Source organism: Poecilia reticulata, chromosome 20 (assembly GCF_904066995.2).
Source record: "Poecilia reticulata chromosome 20, P_reticulata-male-v2, whole genome shotgun sequence".
In the NCBI taxonomy this organism is placed as follows: domain Eukaryota; kingdom Metazoa; phylum Chordata; class Actinopteri; order Cyprinodontiformes; family Poeciliidae; genus Poecilia; species Poecilia reticulata.
In genome coordinates this window covers 13,195,415-13,203,285 of record NC_088849.1, presented here as the reverse complement: position 1 = coordinate 13,203,285, position 7,871 = coordinate 13,195,415, and the positions used below count along the sequence as shown (strand labels likewise).

Here is a 7,871-nt window from a genome sequence, read left to right as displayed (position 1 = left end):
ATTTTTCCTGCTTCATATCTAGGAATGGTCCCACCGCCGAGGACTGCTTAGCAAACTTTGATCATATAAGAACGTCTGGAAATGATTGGTTTGAGAGTGAGGAATGAGTCCAGAAGCCCTGCTTTATTGCTCTCTAAACGCTAATGAATCTGGTGAATGCTTAAATTATACATAAAGCATGGGAAATAAATATTAATTCTCTAAATCTGTTGCAAACAGCTTGTAATTTTCATTAGTCTTGGTCTTAAATGATTCAAAGGAAAATAGTGAAGAAAAACAAAACAAACAAAAAACAAACCACCCCAGAAGCTAACTGTATTCTGTGAAAGGAAACCAGAATGGTATTCCCTTTTTCACAGTTAGCAAAACGTATGACATGTAGAACCAGATATTGAGCACTGATGGACGTTGAGGAAGCTGATTTTGAATGTTGAAATAATTCCCAGTGAAGTTCTACTAATTTTTTTTTGTTCTTGATGACGTTTGGTTTTAAATGAGGTCCTGACGTCTTTTTCCATTTTCCCATGGCTGCTGCTTGGCTTCACGCAGACAAACCTACAACAGAGATGACATAAGGCTCAGTGAACTTGTTGTGTTTGCCACATTCAATAAGTTATCCCTGTTATTTTGAGAGCGGGGAGGAAACCTCGTTGTGACAATTCTGCTGTCTCATCAGTTTTTGGAAGTGTTGTTACAGCAGTTTACATATCTATGGGGGGCCATGTAGGCCATAATTCATTCTGGCATACTCCCATACATATATTCTCCTCGAGCACACATTTATTATCACTTTCATATACTTATGCTCTCACTCTATAATGCATAGGCTCTCACTGGTCAGCATGAAATGGAAAATCTCAAAATCTGCAAGTTCTTCTATCCACATGGTCCCTCTTTCCTTCTTATGCTTCCCTTTGGACACGTTCACATTAAGTAAGGTCATAACACCTCTAATTAAACCATCACAATAATATCCCTCTTGAGACATGAGGATTCAGCAGTTATTTGAGATCCTTTGCATTTATCTCTCTTTTTTTTTACTTTATTTTTTGGACTTCTCTAAGTCCAGAAGTGCAAGATTTAAATCTGAGATGGTTTTATTTTTCAAAAAAAAAAAAAAAAAAAAAGCTGACACTGGTGCTTTAATATTGAACATGACATCCCTGCAACCTCTAAATTGAATTTACCATGCTTATTCTTTCACTAAATATAATAAAAATGATAAGAAATGTCATCTTTTTGGTTTGCATTTTAAAAATACAAAGGTTAAAAATTAATCGTCAAATAAATGTTTGATGTCATTGTCTTATCAGTGAAATGAATTGAGTTGTACCTTAGTCATTTAAATTGACAGACTTTGCTGCACACTAACTAGCGTCATGGTGTTGCTGGCATTGTTTGTTTGGAGTATTTACTTATTTATGAGCTACTTAAATTGTAGTACCACCGCCTCGTTTAAGGTTTTTGTCAACCATTTACTTCTGGACTTTCTTACTTCATTTAGAGCTTAGATGTAGCTCAATTCATCTTTTCCATCCTGGCCTGGTCAACCACAACCAAGGAAAGTATTTGTCTCCTTTATTTTGTTTTGTTTTGTCCACTTTCCCTGTTTGTCTGCCTGTAACCTTCCAGCGACTTCTCTTTGCAAGCACTCATAAGAACAGATTTATTTAATTTTTTTTCTGTGAAAATCCAGAGAGAGTGCATCCCATTATTATTCACTAGGGAACCTCAAACACATCAAGTAAACTTGTTTTTTTATCTGCTATTTAATTCATACGTTAAACCCCAAACCTCACCCATCCAAACATCAAAGTCTTAGATATTCAGACACATCGTTTCATTCTTAAGATTTGTGTTCCTATTGTCTATCCTTATATTTGTTGGAGGTTGGCAGGCTAATCGATATCTACATTGAAGTGTATGTTGTGTATAATAATAAATATACACTTATTTGTAGCTCACGATGATTTTCTGATAGCATTTAGATTCTGTGTACATCATCTTTGATTCAAGCATAAATCACAGCACCGAGGGAAAAAAAAACTCCTGGTATGTAATAATAATAACAACCTTTCACTGGAAGGTAAATGAATCATGTCAGACTGATTGATTGTTTAATTAATTGTTCAATAGTATAACTTTTCCCCCATCCCCCCTCTACAGTCCAGTAGCATTAACAAGGACATAAGGACATTTATTTTATCCCCAATCAATTTGTATAACAATAGCATTTCATTCATGCTGGTATTTTGTTGAAGTGCTGGAAAGGTAGGCTGTAAAGGCAAATAAATGACAACTTCAAGGCTGGCTGCTGGGTCTGACATAAGCAGTCTGCATTAGTGTTAAAAATATCCAGATGGATGTGAAGTACTGTTGTAAAAGTGTCAAGGAAAGTGATAAGTAAACAGCATCAGCACACAGTCTACGTTTCCTCTTAATGGATTTTATTTCCTGACATCCTGGTTCCCTGCCAGCCTATAAACCTTTCAGTAGCCAAAATCTTGTACAGAACTGAAGACACAACTGCACCTCATTAGTTTGTACCGTTAATAATCAGGGTAAACCAAACAACAAAATCTAAACAAAGAAGCATCATTAATCTTATTGACAAAGTCATTTAGAAAACTAAATGATCTGCAAAAATAAAACACTTAATATAGTACAACTCAAAAGCTTTAAAGGTAAGGTTAAGGTAATTTTATTCATATAGCACATTTTCAGCAACAAGGCAATTCAAAGTGCTTTTGAAATGGAACAAAAAAAAAGACAATAAACAAAAGAAAACCCCTCCATTTGGTCGCACCTGGTGATGTAATCAGTGACATCATAAACCAATATGGCGAACAGGAAGTGCTTGGCCGGCCCCTGAATGCACCTGTTCTGGATGTAGGATTTGAACAATGGGACAAACAATGGTGAGTATAAACAAAGAAACAGCCAGAAATAATTTATCTTGTAACAGAAGAAAAATTCTAAATTATTTAATAGTTCAGTAGTGTTAGCTCTACATAGAAGAGCTAACACATGGATGTATACTCCAACACAATGCTAACACAAACAAACTCGGGATAGTGCGTGAAGTAAAGTTACAACAGAAATGTTAAAATTAAAGCATTGCCAACTATGAAAAGATTAAATAAATTAGAAATACGTTTAAGGGACAAGTGGCATATAAATAGAATCTTCACAACGAAATATCAGTGAACTATTAACATTCAGTGTGATATTCAGTTTTCTCTTGCATGGCAATCACTATAAATTAATCACTTTGTTCAAAAACTTGCCTGCTGATCTATGACGCCTCACAGGGAAAATCACCAGAACGCTAATTCTCAAATCTCCTTGTAAAGCACATATGTTCTTGGATGTCATTAAATGAAAAGCGTTTCCATCATTATTACTTTGCTTATTACTATTACCAAAATACAGTTTGGAACATTTTACAGGTTTGAATGTGTTTCTAAGAATTCGCAAAGCTACATGTACGCATAAGTGTCTTAGCCTGGGCAAATTGTCAAAGCCCTCACTCTCAGAAACCTCAAAACATGACACGAACGCTAACAAGCCTGTAAAATAAAATGGCAATCAAATAGAAGACATTTTTATTGTTTCTGATCAAATGAAAATGGAAAATTTTGATGGACATTAAAATGGGAAAGCTCGACACCATGACACATCTAACAAGTTTGCAGTCTCTTTGCCTTTTTACCAATTCTGTCCATATTGTTTCAAAGTTTTTCATGTGTCCTTCTATTTTTACTAGCACTCAAGCTTTTTGCCTAATCCATGATGATTAGTTTGTTCAGCTTAGACGGTTGTTACATTCATGGGAGCTTTGATAGAAAAAAGACGTTATACTTTAAAAGAAGCCAGATAGCGTCGCTTAATTTAGTCCAAAATAATTCAGCATGGCTGCTGCTGCCAATTTAGCCATTACAATCCTTTGAAAGTCTCTTGTTCTCCTTCAAATTCCTGCTTTTAGACATTTGAACACTCTCCATTTTGACTTGACCCTGACTGAAGAGCTTAGACATTTACTTTCATCTTTTCCAAAGGCATGTCTCAAAGATAGGAAAGGCTGAAAATGACTCCTGGAGTGAGGGAACTTTCAAAGCAGAAGCCATAAAGGTTTTGCTTTTTTTTTCTTTTTTTTTCACAATGGTCTAAAATTCTGGGAAAACAAGCCGATTCCTCCATTAACTAATGCTTTTTGGATTATTCTTGCTTCATAACCTTTTATTTTTGTAGGCAGAGCAGCACCTACAACTGCATGAGAGGGGGAAAAAAAGTCAAAGCTCTCTCTCTCTCAGGTGTATGCCTATGTCTTCTTTGATAAATGGAATAATAAAACTGAGACAACCTTCTTGACAAAATTCTTCCCAGCTCTGACTTCTAGCCTTCAACACGAGAAGCCGGTAATTGAAATTAATTAACTTGTCCAACGTGGGACGAAAACAATCACCGAGGCGTCCTACCCCCCCCTCCCCCACCTGTCAACAAGGTTCGTTTCTCATGAGAAGCATGGAAAGCGCGTTGCAGTCCTTCGCAGCTGGCCGCTACGGGCGAGGGGCAGACATGATGGATATCTATATTTCTAATGGAGCGCGCTCTCTAATAAGTAGCTTTTCTGCATCTAGGCTCGTTATTAAAGCAGGCTGTAGATTACAGAGAATAACAAGAAATTATAATATCCCAGTAATGAGTTTGATTAGCATCATTTTATACATGTTTTGCTTGCTTTTGTAAGAGTTGGCAGTTATCTCTTGGGCGCCGTTTATGGAAATCAGTTCAAAAAGCTATTTTACTTTATAGTGCTTAGCTAATTTCATTTTATTTTTTCAACGTGCCATCTTGCAGCTAAAAGCTTCTGTGTTTTAAAACGTAATTGTGCATAATTGTGATGTGGAAGATAAACATCTTCTTGGTTGAATCAAATTCTGAATTAGACTGCCTTGTGTCTATAGTCAGTATCCCTGATTGAATTCTTTGTAGAATCACCTACTGCTCTGTCCCTGTGGAGACATTCCTATGGTCTGTGGTGTTCAAGATGATGTGCGGTGTAGGTTTTCTGCCACACAGGCGGTTTTGCTTTGCTTCTGCAAAGCAATAAATATGAATATGATTTCTTATTGCTTTCTTTGTGGAGTGTGGAGTGCATCAGAAAAAGTTTTGCTGTTGACAGGTTCCTCCTTGCAGCTGCTCCACAGGCCTGTTGGCTCTTAGGGTGGTCTCTTAGTACAGGTGAGTTGCCATGTGTTGGTAGGCTTACAGTTGTGCTACAGCCTTTTCATTTTTAGATTAAAGGATTGCATAGGATTCAATGACATATTCAAAGCTTGAGATACTGTTGCATAACCTGCGTTACTAATATGGTGACCGATGAAGGCAATTGGTTGCACTGGGTCTTATTAAAGGATATTGCAGCAGAAGGGGGGGAAATGCAAAAGCACACCACATTTTTTAATTAGAAAATTCCAGCTTTTATTATTTGTGGGAAAAAAATGTAAAACCTTATATCACTTCTCTTCTACTTCCCAGTCCTTTGCTACTTTGTGTTGCTACGCAAGACAAAATCTCTAGATCTTCTGGAGTTTGATCCAAGGAACGAAAGCGCAAGTCAAATCAGGTGGAGCGGAGACGAAAATCTCGTGTGTGCTTTTTGTGTGAAACATTACCGTGATCCTTGTGCCCCTCTGTTTGCGAGCACAGAGATGTGTGGATGTGTGCACTCCAGAGGACAGTGAGCGCCATGTGGTGAGAGGTCGGAGCAGTCACCCGCAACCGCAGGATGGTGCCGAAGCAAACAAATGGCTTTTCCGGAGCTGAAAACTGGAGGATTTATTTTTGTTCCCTGTGAAAAGTGATGGCGAACGATTTACTCCAGTTCCCCGTGGAGTAAATGGAGCAGGATGCAGCTTATTCACCTGTCCAATCTAAGGCTGCTCATAAAGCGGTGTACTGTCTGTGCCCAAAAAATTTAGGAAGCGACTAAAGTTGAATGCGAATTTGCTTGAAGGTTAGGTTAAATTTTGAAATATCAGGAATGAGATAAAGTTGAGCCAGACTTGATTGCAGAGGTTTGGGGTGTATTTACACAGAAACCCAAACTGATTGTATAGTTAAGGCTTTAGAAAAAAAAAAAAACATTTGCACATTCTAACTGAATGTTATCCCCCTTTTAACCACCACTTAACCCTCAGCGTGTTGTATTTTACAGGAGACAGAGTTGGTTCTGCTTACTTTTCATTGCATGGTTATGCAGCTTGAGTACACTCATAAGCGTCTGTATTTTTCTGTCTATTTAGCCATGGGCAGATTTTGCCCAAACCATTTCCACTTAAATAACTTCTCAATGCTCAAAATTACTAACTCCAAATTTGAAATAACCTCCTCGCACACACAGGGGGAAATATCAGCAGGCATCACCTCTTCTTCTCCTTTTTTTTTTCACACTGAATAGTGAACATCATGCCCAGCAGTCCCATATCTAATTGTGCTCTACGGCCTGAACCCGCTCCATTTTTTGACATTAATTAATCTGAAGCAATCTCCAAGCCGCCCATGGGGCCAAGACCTCACGCCTCCAAACCTTCAATTCCCATGATTGAATTTCCCAGAGTTCATCTCTCCAACCCTTAACTTTGCCACTTTGCTAATGGTGATCTTCCGGGGGAAAAAAAAAAGAAAAAGGGAGAAAAAGAAGACCCTAAAAGAAGAGGAAATATTTCACCATCAGCCATATTCTTTTTGCTATCCATCATGGACCTCAGAGGGGAGGACAAAGACAAATACGTCCAGCCAGAATATCAGCAGAAAACGAGAGAGATGACCCCCTGGACTCTGGCCCTGCATTTTATTACCTCACTCCTGTCCATTTGCTCACTACCTTTTGGATGGATTCTGCCCTAAAACTACTATATAACACATCCAGAGACCATTATAACAGACTGATGAGGGCCAGACACACCAGGGGTAGGATATAGATGAAGTAAACTTCCTTATTGATGTTGTGAGCAGTGGCAATTGGGTCCATCTGTTCAAGCGTTATTTTCCCTTGCTATAGACATGTTTAAGCAAGAATACGAGTTTAAATATAAAGAAAATATTAACTCGGAACAATACGGAATCCCATTCATCTGCATAAACACAGTGAAGGTACACCCGAAGGAACGCTTCTCTGTCTTAGTTGGTCTTTTTATGAGAATAGTACCTTTGGGTATCAAACTAAATCCTAATTTGCTTTGACTTTGCTAGTAAAGTGTTTTCCCCGAAAGCTCGTAACGTACCCTAATTACAGGCTTTTGGTTTCTCGAAACAAAAAGCTGTGAGTAAGGGAGAGAAAAAATGAAAATAGAAATGTGCTGTCGTTTCTTCCATTTTCTGAAACGACAAAATTTGTGAAGAAACAAGCCAGGAAGTCGCTCACTTTCCTCAAACTGACAACTTAATTTTGTTATCAGCGACAGGCTTAACGTTTGGACCAGTTTTGGATCAATTTCTCTTTTGCAGTGAATCCTGAGATGTTTGAGAAGCAATGGAATCTTGAGACATTTTTATTTTTTTTTTACGCAGGTAAGAGATATTTTGGAGTCGGCGCAGTGTCTTTTTAGTGTTTCGTGCACTCCAAGCTTGGACAGCTCAGACTTGCATCAGTGAGGGCCTACGCACAGCTGGGTGTTGCTAAAGTAACCGGATTCTCAACAGCTCAGTCGGAACCACATATACACGTCCCGTATCCTACACACAGATACTTTCAGCTCCATACAGTATCCATAGATTAACTTACTTTATTGGCAGATTGGCAGAGAAAGTTAACTTTCTCTGCCAATAAAGTAGGTTTCCCGATGTTCGCTTCTGTTGCATGTTCT

General features: G+C 38.1%; 1 protein-coding gene across 1 annotated transcript in view; it reads left to right on the top strand.

Moving 5' to 3' along the window:
- The first annotated feature begins 2,836 nt into the window (after positions 1–2,836).
- sema5a (sema domain, seven thrombospondin repeats (type 1 and type 1-like), transmembrane domain (TM) and short cytoplasmic domain, (semaphorin) 5A) overlaps positions 2,837–7,871 on the top strand; it is a 157,205-nt gene continuing 152,170 nt past the window's right edge. Inside the window, exon 1 of the mRNA XM_008438633.3 lies at positions 2,837–2,918. The gene's annotated coding sequence lies outside the window, so the exon portion shown is untranslated. The remainder of the gene's footprint in view (positions 2,919–7,871) is intronic.